Here is a 15,349-nt window from a genome sequence, read left to right as displayed (position 1 = left end):
AGGCTTCCCAAACAGCTGTTCATTCTGCTGATGCAGTGCTCCCTTACATCTCATATGCGCCCTAATACCACAATATTACTCATAATGATAATACTACTTACCAGTTTTATAGCCATCTGGGGGTATTAAAAGCAGGTGAGCCAATGTTAAGAGACTGTGGCTTCCCTACATCCATCTCACAGTGGCTCACGGACATTATACGACACTAACTGTAGTCTGCCATCTCCCTTTGTAGCTCGTAGTCACAAATTATTAATAACCATGTTGTAGAACTATTATTTCTTTCTTTTTCTTTGCAATGAAAGGTTGTCAAAGCACATGCTTTCCAGTGAATCCTAGGTCCAATATTAACAGCTCTAGGTAGGGCTGAGAAAGACCCCTGAATCCCCAGTAAGCTGCTGCAAGTCAGAGTAGAATATACTAAATGGGTTATGGTTTTAACTCAATTAAAAAAAAACACAAAACTCTGCCTGTGATAAGGTAAGAACGAAGAACCCCTGGCCTGCTGTGGGATTCCCAATCCATCCCTTTAAGCTTCTTCTTTTATTATCTCCAATCACTGATCAGATAAGAAGCTATGAAAAGCCTAGGAAGTTATTGCATGGAACTGGTTTCTGCAGCTCCCTCAATGTCTATGATGTCTTCATATGCAGCTGCTAAAAACTGGGGCATGAACAGCTGAAGGTAGCTTTTACTTCCTAACCGTTCTGCAGATGCACATTTTCCACCACTACAAAGATCTTCCTGTGTTCTAAGAACATGGGCTCAATAACTTAAAACCAGGCTTATGCAGGTCTAGGCCAAAGCTTGGAAATTATTTTTAAACTGCAACTCTCAGAATCCCCATAACTTTTCCAAGCCCTAACCTAGGTCAGGGCTCCTGAATAATTAAGGGCGAAACAAGAAACCTTGGTAGATTCTGAGACTTTGATAAAGACATAGAGAAAAGAGAACCTTCAAGCCTGACATTTCCCCCACAACACTTTTATTGTTTTCAAGCCATCTCAGGCAGCTGGTAGCCATTCTCTGAAATTTAATATATGTGTAGACAAGACAGTTTGCATGAAGAGGAACACTGGCTCTTCAGAGGTTTTTCAGTGGTCCTGTGCACAGCTATGTTCACAGCACCATATGTAGGCATGTAGACTGAGAATGGGTATTTATGCGCACAACCTAAGCTGGAGGATTTGTATGGTTTATGCAGTGAAGTGGTAAGCAACTGAAGTCCTTCAGACATTCTGGATACAACTCTCAGAAATCTAACCACTGGCCACTGGCAATGGTGCCAGAATATCTGGAGAGCATCTGGACTTGGTGTAATGCTTAGAGTGTGGGACCAGGATTGGGAAGATGAAATGACAAAAGAGGAGAGAACCCAGCCAAGCAACCTGGAGAAAAGACATTAAAAACTAACTTTGACAATCTGAATAGGGTTATAATTAGCCACACACACAAAAGACACACACATCTCTTCTTTTTCTTTTTGGTCCGTCTCTAGTCTGAGCATCTGTCATCATACCACTACTTTAGCAGGAAGAATAAACCTTAAGTTCAAGAATAAATCAAGACATCGTGAGTCAGGTAGTTTTTGAACCACACAAAAGCCATTTCACCTACACAAATTGGATCCAAGACTCATCTCTGACTCATTTTAAAAGAGGAAGAAGGGTATCGTCCACTCTGATTAATACTTTAGGAAGTAAGAAGAGAATGTCTGTTAGCAGTTGGCCTGTCAGGTTCACAGCTTTCCTTTCGACAGTTGTAAGCTGAAGACAGAAAGGATTTACATGTCATGATACAACATAGTCTGTGATAATCATAGGTTATGAATTGGAAGCTGTGAATTGGACAGAAGGTGACTAAATAAACAATGGCTTGTTGTCAGAATTTATGGTTTGTTTCTTTCCTACCTAGCACCTCTGTCATCTTCTGTTCCATAAAGGCAGATGGGGAAAGCAAGGCAAGGATAAACCAGTTTTGTAGCATGAGATGTCATGCCAAGCTATGGTTTAAACAAGCTAGAGTTCACAAGCCAGCAGGAAATCATGGTTTCAGAGTACAATCTGTAACTGGTTAACTAGCAGCCGCTTATTAGCAGAAGCAGGTTTGCACATTGGAATACACCATATTCCAACAAATAGTACCAGTGTTTTGTACAAATGTGGTTATTTTGTCTACCCCTTGACCAAAAGGAATGTCAACAAAACCTTCTTTTACACTGTCAGAGTTACCATTTTAAACATGAGTCTGGCCAGTCTGAATTTACAGTGATAATATATACCAGGCATTCTTTGCTACTAGCACAGGTAGGTGAGTTTGTTCATTTACTCCATTGACCATCTACTGTTGTTGTTGTTGTTGTTACATGCCTTCAAATCATCTTCGACTTATGGTGTCCCTAAGGTGAAACTAACATGGAATTTTCCTGGCAAGATTTTTTCATATGGGATTTGCTTGACTTCTGGTCCAACACTCAAACTACTACACCTCATTGACTCTCTAGTTACCATTTGCAAAGCGCAGGGGGGGGGGGGAGATGAAGCACTACAAAGAAACTTTATAATAATACTTAATTCTGCTACCACAGAAGGATATGTGAAAAGCCAAGGACTAGGCATGAGAAACAAAGAGGTTCCCCTCTTTTTCTCTTCCCTTCCCATCCCATATCCATTCGAAATGGCTCAAGTGTGGCTGAGGCTGTCATCCAGAAGTGATGCACCCATAGCAAATCCATCAAGGAAAATCCAAAAAGTGCAGGAAAAACTCTTGTTCCATATCAATAAACCATCCTTACCTCCACTAAGAAGCAAGTCTTTTGTAAATTTAACGGGACTTACTACCACAATTAAGACTAAGCCAGCCCACAATCCTTTGCATTAGAAGCCGAACATCATGGGGTTTTCTCAGTAAGATTTGTTCAGGGTTTGCGTTTGCCTCCCTCTGAGGCTGAGAGAGTTCATAACAATACGTGGTTCCTGGGATAACCCACACTTCCACCATTGTGAGGGCTGCAGCTAAGCTCAGAGAGGAGAGGAAAGGCTGAAAAGTATAGCAGATAAGAACACCGTCCTTGCTAATCAAAAATCCTCCATTACACCACACTGTGTTTAACAATATAAGCAAAGGAAAACAGGGGAAAATGTGTGCTAGTTCAACAAGTAGCGCCCAATCATCTCAATCCTCACCCTGGAGGTTAAGCAGCTTTTACCTAACAAATAGAAACCATATTTTCATCATCTCATATACCAGATTTTTTTTCAACCCCTACATTATGTTTAAAAATCTGTTTTGTTCAGTCGTAACAATTCCAGTGCTGTGTAGGCGGCACAGAAGAGGATATCTGACAACAGTTAAATGTGCCGGAGACTGACTCAGAGGTGGAGTCCTTCCCATCTTGCTCTTTTCCATTTCTTAGAATACTTGGTCCTTTTATATAGGACTGGACCAACACCCCTGGTCTATAGCATCCACATACTTTTTCTTTCTGGTCAACCAGCTATATATGAAGCAGCACCTTATACAGTGGGGAATATATGTGAAAGACTGAACAGGCTATGCAGAATTTATGTACAAGAGTTGAGACATTACTAAAGGCCAGTAAAGTATAGTGGTCTGAATGTTGGACTAGGACTCCAGAGAATTTATGAGCCCATTTTGATTTAAAAGCAAACCAGTTTCCCATAGCATCCCAACCATGTGCCACAAGACTCTCAGCTATGCTAAGTATGTAATCAAAGGAAAATACATTTGCAGAAGTCACTGCCACAAGATGTAGTGATGGCTGCTATATCAATTTATGAAGGATGTCTATATTAAGGGCAGAGAATGGAAAGTTACTTCTTAAAAGCACAGTTAGGCAAAGGGCCCAAGGAGTAGTTTGTTTCTCTTATAGTTTGCCACTTCCTACAGCAACTTGTTATTATCATGTTTCTTGGAAGTAAATAAAAGTTACTTTTTAAAACGAACAGCTGAATGGTACATTCTATACCAACAACAGACTATGCAGAATTCATGTACAAGGGTTGAGGCATTACTGAACGTCAGCAAAGTATAGTGGTCTCAGTGTTGGACTAGACTCTGGAGAACAAGATCCAAATCCCAACTTGATCACGGAAGCCCAAGACGGCAGTACAAGATATAGCATGAACCAGCTTTTGAACCATGGGATATTCTTCTTCTATATATCATGACATGATACACCATAACTCCATTAGATTCTAGCTGCTGGGGAGTAAAAGCTGAAGACGGTAGGAATAAACTATGTATACTGATTCTGCTACTGTGTGCTAAGGTGTAGAATAGTACTGTATAGCTTTGTGATGAGCTGTTGTTTGTTTTCAGATATCTGAGAGGCAAGTTCCCTGCTCTGGACTGGAATGAACACACTAAGCTTGTTTGCTAGGTAACACAAGAACAAATGTTGTTTCGCCACCCAGTTGTACAATGCTGGGCAGGGCCAAAAACAAGGCGGAGGGGGGACAACTTTTTCTTCTTGTCCCACCTGCATTTCAGTCACTGAAAGTAACCTCTCCCATCACTTTTCAAAATCATCTGTATGCCTGCTACTCAACATATGAATTGTGGGCACCTCCTGCTGCAAAGCACCTGACCTTCACCAGAAGGTCCCACCCCAAAAAGGGGAGGAAAGACAATTGAGGATTATATAAAAGAATGGGCAGGTGACTTGGTACTTAACCTATGTACCTAATGAACTTATTTCAGGACTAATGCAGGACTAAGGCTGTCTTCTTAGGGTAGGAGCAATAATGGCACCACACAAGGATCAGAAAACGAAAGACAACCTCAATCAAATGCATCTGAAGAAGCAGACTGAAGTCTACCAAAGCTGCCCATTTCTTTCTTTCAGTTCATCTCAAAGGTGCTACAATATCTCTCTGCATACTGATTCCACAGATTAACATGGCTACATCTTTGAATTCAACCTCAGTCAGAGCATGCATGGGAAGCAACAGCATTGTATGGAATGTACACTAAGGATGGGTAAACTTGCTTCAGTTCATTTTTGATTAGCATTTACCAAACCTTTGCAAAATTCTTCATATTCATGTTAGAAAGAACTGGAATTGTTGTTGTTTTTAATCTGAATGTGGGAGAAAACCAAAACTGATATTCATTCACCCATGCCCTGCACTTGGCCTGCTTAACTCTCCAGAGTCCGGGTTTGAATCCCTGCATATAGTGTCAGACTGTATCTAGCAGCAGTTAAACCAGCAAGTTTCAGAGTGAGAATTTCATTTCCAGTTAATGAAACCAAAAGTTCCCTCTCAGGTTTTTTAAAAATAATACTCAACAGTTACACATAGCATACAGCAGAACACTTGACAGGAAAAAGGCAATGCAAGACACAGAAGTAAAATCTTGCTTGTCTCAGTAATACAGAGGGCCTTTGGAATCCACTAAAGTTTGGTTCCAGGATTTCCTGTGGATACCAAAATCCATGGATGTTCAAATCCCATTAAATACAATGGCATAATAAAATCATCTCTCTTATATAAAATGGCAAAATGAAGGTTTGCTTTTTGGAATTTATATAATTTTTGAATATTTTCAAATTGAATGGTTGAATCCATGGATAAAGAATTTGTGGGTACAGAGGTTGACTGTACTGTTCTTTAAGTCTGATCTCTCCCCACTTTACATCTCTGTGGGCTTGATCTGGAAGATGTATATATTCTTAACATCACGGTAAGTGGAATAAGGGGGAACTGAAAATGAACAGTCTTATTCTTAGCTTTATGGTCTGCTTAAAAAGGAATAACTGGAAACAAAATCAGCTCCATGCAGATGTCTGGGGGGAGGGGGGAGCATACTTCCTAAAAGGCTTTTAAGTTGGGCAAAAGTAATACATGCAGATCTCACAGATGCCACAATATTGATGCTTGAGCCTAGGTATCCTATTTATGTTTACTCAGATGTATGTCTTATGCAACTTAGTCCTTGATAAGAGGGCCTTGGTTTGCAGCCTTAACTTATTTGGGGACTAGTACATAAACCTGTTAGCTTTTTGCTAGGGAATTTGGCACACATTTCTCCATCCCACTCAGCTCTTCGGGTGGTACTCTCCCAAACAAATTCAGGGCTCGGGAAAGTGTGGCCCTCCAGATGCTGTTGGATTGCAACTCCCATCAGACCTTGCCAGCAAAACTCATGGCAAGTGACTATTGCAGCTGCAGTCCAAAATGTGGGAAGGGCTACCGCTGCCAACCCCAGGATAGATAAAACTGCATTCAGAATGTACCAGTAATGTAAGCTCCCTGACCATGGTGCCCTTTCTATCAGTTACACTGCAATCCTCATTGATCCCCATGAGCATGGCCAATAAAGCAACTGTTTAAGCCTGTTGAAAATGGATCTGTATGATCACTCCCTTTCCTCACTTCAGATTAATTAATCTGTAATAATGACTAGCTCTTAATTCTGCCTTCACAATCTCTAACATCGCTCAGGTTCAAATCACACCTTTACAAGATATTTTAATAGTGGGGAGTAGGAAGTCATCCTTTACCATCATTTAAGATGCCTGAAGTCTCTTTGCTTTTTTGTTGTTGTTGGTCAAAAGTTATAATTGTTTTTTTTAGTAGTATTGAGAAGTTTCAATACCATTTGGTGTTATATTATTTCATTTAGAAGGTGGGGAGTCATCAATTGTTTCCTTTTCTGTCTGTTTGGGTGGGTGAGTAGTTATGTGTACTGTATGAGGTTTACGTTTTTCTCATTTTGTTTATATACCCATAAAATTTATCATTAACACACACAGCCATCATGATTTAAGGTTGGCCAACTCTTTTGGGTTGCTGGAGATAGGATTGCCAACTTCTCACCCAGTTCTTGCATTAGCCTTTAGCAATGTTGTGATATGCAGCAATTACAGGTGGGTGATGTTTAGCTCCACAGCAGGGAAAGTTTCAACAGCTTGTCTCCCTATTAAAAAGTCCAGAAGTGGGACCTTTTTAAAAAAGAAGTGCAATAACCTTTGTTGTTGTTGTTGTGTGCCTTCAAGTCATTTCTGACTTATGGCAACCCTAAAGCAAATCTATCATGGGGTTTTCTTGGCATGATTTGTTCAGAGGAGGTTTGTCATTGCCTTCTTCTGAGGCTGAGAGCCTGTGACTTGCCCAAGGACTTGCCCAAATGGTATTGAAACTGGGCGTGAAACAGTGGGTATCATGGCCAAGCTGGAATCGAACCCTGGTCTCTAGAGTCGTAGTCCACCACTTAAACCACTACACTCTTGGGATAACTTTAGTCAAGGAATCTGTTTTTTAAAATCCCTTATAGATAGAAGACTATCCCACAACTGTCAAGCAAAAGAGAGGAATGTATGGACCACCACATTATTTTGTACTGTAATTACCATCAGGCCTGGAACTAGCTAGCATAAGCAGTGGTGACAGATGTTGGGAATCCTGTTCTAAACACCATGCTCCATAAGATGAACGATCAAGTGTTTCCATATTGTCTCCCGCATATTCCTATAGTGTAAAAGTAGCATTCAAGAGAGATAGAAGGTACTGTAAGTCTTTTTGTGGGTGGGAAGACAGTGTATTCAAATATTTGACTTCCCCCCCACTGCAGTCTGATGTGAAACCCTCTGACAAACAAATGTGTCAGGTTAGGCTGCTGATTGCTCAGTTTGGCTCTGAGCCCTGCATAGTTCTGAGAGATGACACTTTGTTCCAGAGGGCTGAATACCAACAGGCAACTCCACTGAATTGCTTCCAAGAGGCAATTCCACTGAATTTTAAGCAAGTGCATTGCCTCCTGCGCTCTGCAAATAAATCGCCAGATTTGTTACTACTGTTACTATTTTTGTTCCAAAGTCCTGTTTGGCATGTGAGCAACCGTCCTGAGGCTGCAGTCCCAAACACTTTTGCAAACTTCTTGAGGTCCTGAATGTATTTTACCACAATCCAGGCCTATACGCTAAATTGTGTACAGTGGCAACTAGGTTGCAGAAAACATTTCTCCAAGCTTATACTCCCTTTCACAAACATGAAAATACTCTTATTCCAGTACCTGCCTGGTAATTAATACACAGCATCACTGTTTCGTGTACTTTTTACATGTTTCCTTGCATTAGCGTAGCTGCATTGCTTTTATTTTGCAGGGCTACTTTTTGCTTGTATTTTGGAGGGTTCGCTCTAAATCACCACTTTTTGTGTCAAAGGCTGACCCACAGCTAGTGTCAAACAAATTAACAAATTGTCATTAAACTTTTTCTACATGAATTTCAATAAAAGGGGAAATGGCTATAAAGTTTAGAACAGTGCCTCCATTAATCACCGCCGGTGCATTAATAATATTGGTACACTTAACAGTTGTTTGTGCCAACTGCAAAGGCTTTCCTGGATTTATATTTCTGAAAACATCCAAGGAGGCAAGGAAAACTTCTACTTGTGCAATTTCTTTTACTGACTGCTAATGTATCAATGACTCTGGTTGTCCAGTTGTACTAAGATATGGGAATTTGGCTGGACATACCAACAGACGTCGCTACCACTGCTTCATTCATCCGAATCCAAGGAATTAGTGTTATATTTGTAAATCATTACTGGGTTAACAAATGCCAGATTTAATCCTGTAATATTGCTATAATCAACGAGTTCATTTTGGCGCTGTCTATCACAGTTCCTTACAATGTCAGTGTAGAACAAGAATGTAACTCTAGGTTAGCTCTGCTCTTCTCCCTAATGCCAAGTGCCAATAATCCTTGCAAAACAATCATTTCCTTGCTGACACTCTAGCCACAAAAGGAAGATGCTACAGCCCTCAATTTCTATCCAAGAAAAACAGATCTAAAACTTTAATCCCTTATCACGAGGTAATTTATGCTGCTTTCCTTGTGGGAATGTACGCCCATGGATAAGAATTGGCCCTGAATACGAATGGTTTTAGCTCAGACTGAGAATGGATTATGTGCAAAAAGCTAAGGGCATCCTATAGTTCATGCATGTCCATCTCTTGCATGGTGAAAAAAAAAACCTTCACAGATGAAGCACTTTCACACCACCTCATCTCCCAAATAATACTTTAAAATCCAAATTGTCCGTGCTTTGAGTTCCAGGTGCATTCATCACCCAGTAATGAAAAACTATTGGTGGCACACTGGCACACAAGATGTCCAAACCAAAGACAAAGCTAAGATTGGGTATGCAAGGACTGCACAGAAATGTCAACCTCTTTTCTCAAGAGCTGTAAACTGGCACAGAGAAAAAGTGACCAAGGGGGAAAGAAACAAGATCATAGTGTCTAACCTCCACAGATTCATCCACATGCAAACAATTAAATACTTAGGCCACAAAAGCTCATGCTGCCAACTCCTTTTTTTCAATTAGTCTCAAAGGTGCTACAAGATCTCTCTACTTACTGATTCTACAAACTAATATCTTGTACTAGGATCCCCAAATTAGCAAATTGCTAAGAAAAAAACAATACACCGAAGGCAAAAGAACCAGAGGCCAGCAGGACAAGCTTTGCAGGATCAGCCCAACCAGCCCAACTCTTGCTGAGTGTTCCCTGCTCTGTGATGTCTCTGTTCATTCTGATTTCCATGAAATGTGACACCTTATGTATTTACAAACTCAAGCAGAGTACTGGGACTACAAACTTTCTCGCTTTCCTAAAGTTGCACAACCAGGGAAAGGGACATGTGTCATAACATCTTGGTAACAAGGACCGGCCCTATGCCCACTGCTGTCTGAGGCAAGACTGGATGTGTAGACAGGACAGAGCCTGCTTGACTGTGGCACCCAGATTTGTGAAATTCTCAATCTGTTTTGTCTTCTGCTCCAGAGAATAGACATGGTTCAGTGGCAAAGCACACACCTAGCATGCAGAATGCATGTTTGAACCACACAAAGCCACAACCAGTAACTATTAGACCGGGGTGGACAACCTGTCTCTGTCCAAATGTTGTTGGACTGCAGTTCCCATGTTCTCTCAATGATGCTAGCTAAGATTTAAGTGAACTGATGTCCAATGTTCGGAGGGCCTAAACTTTCCTATCCCCGATGCAAACTAATGCTTCACATCTTTTGGTCCTCCAGATATTTTGGACATAAAATCCTAAAATCCTTGACCATTGGCCATGCTGGATGGTGAAGTCCCATCCGGAAGACCACAAAGACTGCGAAGTGCAGAGAATGCTGAGTTAAATGGATAATAAAAAGTCTAATTTGCAATCAGGAAATTTCCTAGTTCAAAAATACCCATTTTTAAACATGTGCTTGAACTGGGTGAATATGAACTGTGCTAGGCCCTCCTCTCTGTCTGCTTTTCTGTTTTGGCACTGATGTGCTTTATTTTATTCCTGTTTCATTCATATTGTCCTCATTTATGGCTTTTAGTATTTTCTTCTCTTCCCCTCCATCTCCCCCTCTATGATTTTATTTGAATCTGATTGCTTTGGTGGATCTCACTAACTAAGGCCAAAAATTTGGCTATTAATTCATTTACTAATTAAAATTAAGAGGAGCAAGGAGTCTTCTTATCCTCAGATACTCATAAGGCACATGGTGTAAGTTTGTCATGTTTGCAGGATACCCACCTATCCTATGAATCTCAGCCTCACATAAACTTGGAAAACCCTCTACCAGACAGTCTTAGCAATGTTTAGAGAAACAGAGGACAAAATGGGCTGAGCAACTGGTAACATAAAGAACTGATGCCCTCCCCACCCTTCACTGCATTCAACCATCCAGACCAATACTACTACTACTACTACTACTACTACTACTACTACTAGAATGCTAGAGAACAAGAGCAGTGGCAGAAGAAAATTTGGATCAGCTGTAGATTACTGCACAAGAGAAAGGTACAATTTCACAGTTGAATTAAAGTAAAAACAACAATCACAAGAACCCTCTTTTGTTTGCTTCTTTCTTTCACCGGATTAAAAAAAAATACTAGGAAGCTAGCAAAAACAGACTGGAACTGCACAAATATCAGAGTAACACAAGCTACTAGATTTATGGTAGGCACTGTCTTGCTCCACCTTCTCATCCCCAGCTCTGTCTGCGTTCAAATACTGTAGCTCAAGATCTTTAAAGAAAAGAAGGCACAGGGTAGGAACACACTCTTTTGCTCCCTTTCTTGGCTTTTCACCCAACACTGAGGACTGAAATTCTGCCCAAGTCCTCTCCACTGAAGCTCTCTTCTCCCCAGGAAAAAAAGTATCCTTCCTGGTGAAGCACCTTCCAGCTCCTTTGTAAGACCTGACCTCCTCATCTCATTCATTTCCAGCTGTGGCACTATAGGAGCCATTCCCCAAGCTGGTGCCTACCAGATGTTTTTAACTGCAAGACCCATCAAGAGCCAAACAGCCTGCCCAATGAACGTGGCTGATGAGATCCGTCACCCAATCCATCTGGAGAGCACTACAATGGAGGGAACTGAACAATAATGCAGCGTCTCTTCTACAAGAGTGGGCACCTTTTGACATTTTATGTTTCTCCAGCTCTGGGAAAAACCCCTGAGGTGCCACTTGAGAAAGAAGGTTGCGTCAAAGAACCAAAGCATCGACTAACCGAGGTCCAGGTCACGATATTCTCACATCCAGAAGATGCTCTTTTTTCCCAGCACAAGATTCCCCTCCTCTCTCCAGCCCAGATCCACCAACAGCTGGACACACAGCAGGTGCTGCTCACCCTTGCAGAGACTGAGAGAGAGAGCCACCTCACTCTGCCTTCCAACAGTGCCCAAATCTCTCCTGGCAGGTACCACACTGTGCCCACCTCTCTCCCCATGGCATCCCTTCTTGTTGCCATAGAGATCACCCAATCCCCTGTCCCCCTGGATTGGCATCCCTTAGCCAACCCTGCCAAGCCCATCACTACAGACAGACAAGACAGATACAGAACAAACAATAAAACATGGCAGCCTGGCTTGGTTGGGTGCCCTGAAGGACTGGGTGGCTCTTTCTCCTTCCCTCCCTCTCTTTCTCTCCAGTCACCCCCAGTGCCCACCACCATGCCCAGAAAGGGCAAAACCCACCCGGGCTGCAGAGATGGCAGGAGGGCAAAGGCGCCATGAGGGCAAGGGCACCCACGCCCCACTTCTCTCCTCTCCCCCAAATGCCCTTATTCCAAGGGGGGCACAACACCTCCAACCCCCCCTCTCCCAAATCTCCTTCCAAGCTGAAGGGGAAACAATACCCTCACCTTGCTTTTCCATGCTCAGGGGGGACCAGGTGTCCTCCATTTCCAGGACATGTCCTCCATTTCCACCTCCTCTCCATTCCCAAATGCCCTCCATTTGGAGTGTGCCTCAGAAGCATGGCTTTGCCTTTATATGAATCCTGTGTTTTTGTCTCCAAATGATGGTCTGTGACTGCAATATCTATCTGTCTATCTATTATTTATATGAGTGTTTTAGCTCTTTTTAAAAATATTGGGCCAAGTCCTCCATTTCTTTGGAATGTCCTCCATTCAGAGCCCGCCACAGAAGCATGGATTTATATGAATGGTGCATGTTGTCATCCCATAATAAATAAATATCTATCTATATCTCCATTATTTATATGAGGGTTTTTAGCTTTTGTTAAAATTGGGCCAGGTCCTCCATTTCCTTCTGGAATGTCCTCCAAAAGATTGTATGTACAGCGCTGTGTAAATTTACAGCGCTTTATAAATAAAGGTTAATAATAATAATAATAATAATAATAATAGAAGCATGGATTTTTATATTTATGTGAATGCTGTATTTTGTTGTCCTTATGCTGCTCTGTAACCATAATATCTACCATATCTATCTATCTATCTGTCTATGGACTTATCTACTTATCTATCAATTCTAAGTGTTTTAACCTTTTTTTATTGGGCCAGGTCCTCCATTTTCTTCTGGAATGTCCTCCATTTGGTGCCTGCCTCAGAATCATGCTGGGTTTTGTTGTTCTTATGCTGGTCTGTAACCATAATATCTATCTATCTATCTATCTATCTATCTATCTATCTATCTATCATTTCTATCAACGTTTCAAGATTTTTATTGGGCCAGGTCCTCCATTTCCTTCTGGAATGTCCTCCATTTGGAGCCTGCCTAAGAAGCATGCATTTTACATTGATATGAGTGCTGGATTTTGTTATCCTAATGCTAGTCTGTCACCATAATTATCTATCTATCTATCTATCTATCTATCTATCTATCTATCCATCCACCCTCTACCAACTTATCTATCTATATATCCTCTATCTATCTATCTATCTATCTATCTATGACTGTATCTCTCCCCCTCTCCTTTCTAGCAGGGCTCTGAGCTTTTCCTCTTGGGTCAGGTCCTCCTCTTTTTCCTGGGAGGTCCTCCATTTTGGAGGTGAAAAGGAGGACCCCTTTGGCCACCCTCTCCTCCTCCCCCCCAAAAAAAGCCCCCCACCTTCCTCCTTTCACCCCCAAAAGAGGAGGCAAAGAAAAGGAAGAGAAGAAGCAAGAGTAGCCAATACCTGGGAGCAATGGAGAGCGAGGCTCCTCCGGGTGAAAATGGCCCTGCGCTGCCTCTGCCTTCCTGGAAGGGCTCCTCTGTGGTCCTTCCTCTCCTCCTTCTCCTTCTCTTTCTCCTTCTTTCTTCCTTCCTCAGAGGGCAGTCATGCTGTCGGGGGTCTGAGGGCGAAGAGGAGCTAACAAAGCCCCCTGAAGAAGAGGAGGAGGAAGAGGAAGAGGAGAAGGAAGGGGACGCAGCAGCAGTGGCTCCTCTCCTCCTCCTTCTTCTCCTTCTCCTCCTTCTTCCCTTTCTCCTTTACTGCCTCTGCAGGAGCCCCAGCCCCAGGCCTCGGCTGACCCCCTCCATTCCGCTTTGCACAATAGAAGAGCAAGAGCAGCAGGAGGAGGAATAGGAGGAGGCCCTGCAGCCCCAGCAGCAGCACTCCGCCTCTTCTGGCCACGAAGCTCCAAGCCCCAGACACACAGAGACTAGTAGAGACTGAGACACAGAGAGCCCTCCTCCTCCTCCTCCTGCTGCTGCTGCTGCCCTGCCTTCCTGCCTCCTCCTTCGCTCTCTGGGTGGCCGCCAAGATGGAAGGAGGAAGGATGGCCCCAGAGGAGAGGCCCCCTTTGTTCTTCAGAGAAGCCCAGGGAAGGGGCCCCAGGAGACCATCCAGTCTGACCCCATTCAGCCAGGCAGGAATGCCTAGAACACTCCACTTGGAAGGCCTCTCCACTCCAGCCCCACTCAGCCATGCAGGAATGCACAGGACCCTCCAGAGTGGGAGAGACCCATCATCCCCAAGGGGCATCCACTCCAACCCCTTTCTGCCAGAATTACAGAGTAGGAAGAGAACCTCATTCTGCCATGCATAGAAGACTAGAGAGCTGGAAGAGACCTCCAGGGGCAATCTAGTCCAGCCCCATTCAACCGTGCAGGGATACATAGAATCCTAGAACTGGAAGGGCCATCCAGTCCAAGGCCTTTCTGCCATGCAGGAATGCATGGCATCCTAGAGAGTGGGAAGAGACTTCCAGTGTCAATCTAGTCCAGCCCCATTCAGCCATGCAGGAAGGCATAGAAAACTACAATTGGAAGGAAGGGTCGTCCAGTCCAACCCCATTCAGCCATGCAGGAAGGCATTGAATCCTAGAGATTTGGAAGAGACCTCCAGGGGCAATCTAGTCCAGCCCCATTCAACCATGCAGGGATACATAGAATCCTAGAACTGGAAGGGCCATCCAGTCCAAGGCCTTTCTGCCATGCAGGAATGCATAGCATCCTAGAGATTTGGAAGAGACCTCCAGTGTCAATCTAGTCCAGCCCCATTCAGCCATGCAGGAAGGCAATTAATCCTAAAGCTGCTTGGGGTCTCTTTGGAGGTATGCTGTTTAAATGATGCATGCACCCTAAGAATCTGGAAGCTGCACCAAAGCTGCCCTCCAGTGCTTAGGAATGGAGTGTGGCTTTGGCGCAATCTCCGGACTCTTAGGACCCATGCGTCATTTAAATAGCATACCTCCAAAGAGACCAGAAGCAGCTTTATTTTGGCAGTCTGTAACAGGCCCTAGAGATTTAGAAGATACCTCCAGGGGCAATCTAGCCCAACCCTATTTGGCCATGCAGGAATACACTGAATCTTAGAATTGGAAGAAATCCCCACAGGACATCCAGTTTAACCTCTTTCTGCCATGCAGGAATGCACAACTCCAAAAGCTCCTCCCTTTCAAGCCTGGCGAACTAAACACATTACTGTCTTTTTCTGCACCTTTAATTCATTTTTTACTTGAGGCAATCCTACCATGGGGTTTTATTGGCAGGATTTGTTCCCCCGCCGCGGGGTTTTCCATTGCCTTCCTCTGAGGTTGAGAGAATGTGACATGCTCAAGGTCTCCTTATAGGTTTTCAGGGTCA

General features: G+C 43.0%; 1 protein-coding gene across 2 annotated transcripts in view; it reads right to left on the bottom strand.

Moving 5' to 3' along the window:
• Nucleotides 1–13,898, bottom strand: part of ZMIZ2 (zinc finger MIZ-type containing 2) — a 105,908-nt gene extending 92,010 nt beyond the window's left edge. Inside the window, exon 1 of one of the 2 annotated variants that reach the window (XM_042473267.1) lies at nucleotides 13,458–13,898. The gene's annotated coding sequence lies outside the window, so the exon portion shown is untranslated. Of the gene's footprint in view, nucleotides 1–11,546; nucleotides 11,668–13,457 lie in introns of those variants that run through there. The other variant, XM_042473268.1, reaches the window with a different exon arrangement.
• Nucleotides 13,899–15,349: the final 1,451 nt, after the last annotated feature.

This window comes from Sceloporus undulatus, chromosome 6 (assembly GCF_019175285.1).
Source record: "Sceloporus undulatus isolate JIND9_A2432 ecotype Alabama chromosome 6, SceUnd_v1.1, whole genome shotgun sequence".
NCBI classification, from domain to species: Eukaryota; Metazoa; Chordata; class Lepidosauria; order Squamata; family Phrynosomatidae; genus Sceloporus; species Sceloporus undulatus.
This window is presented reverse-complemented; position numbering and strand designations above follow the sequence as displayed.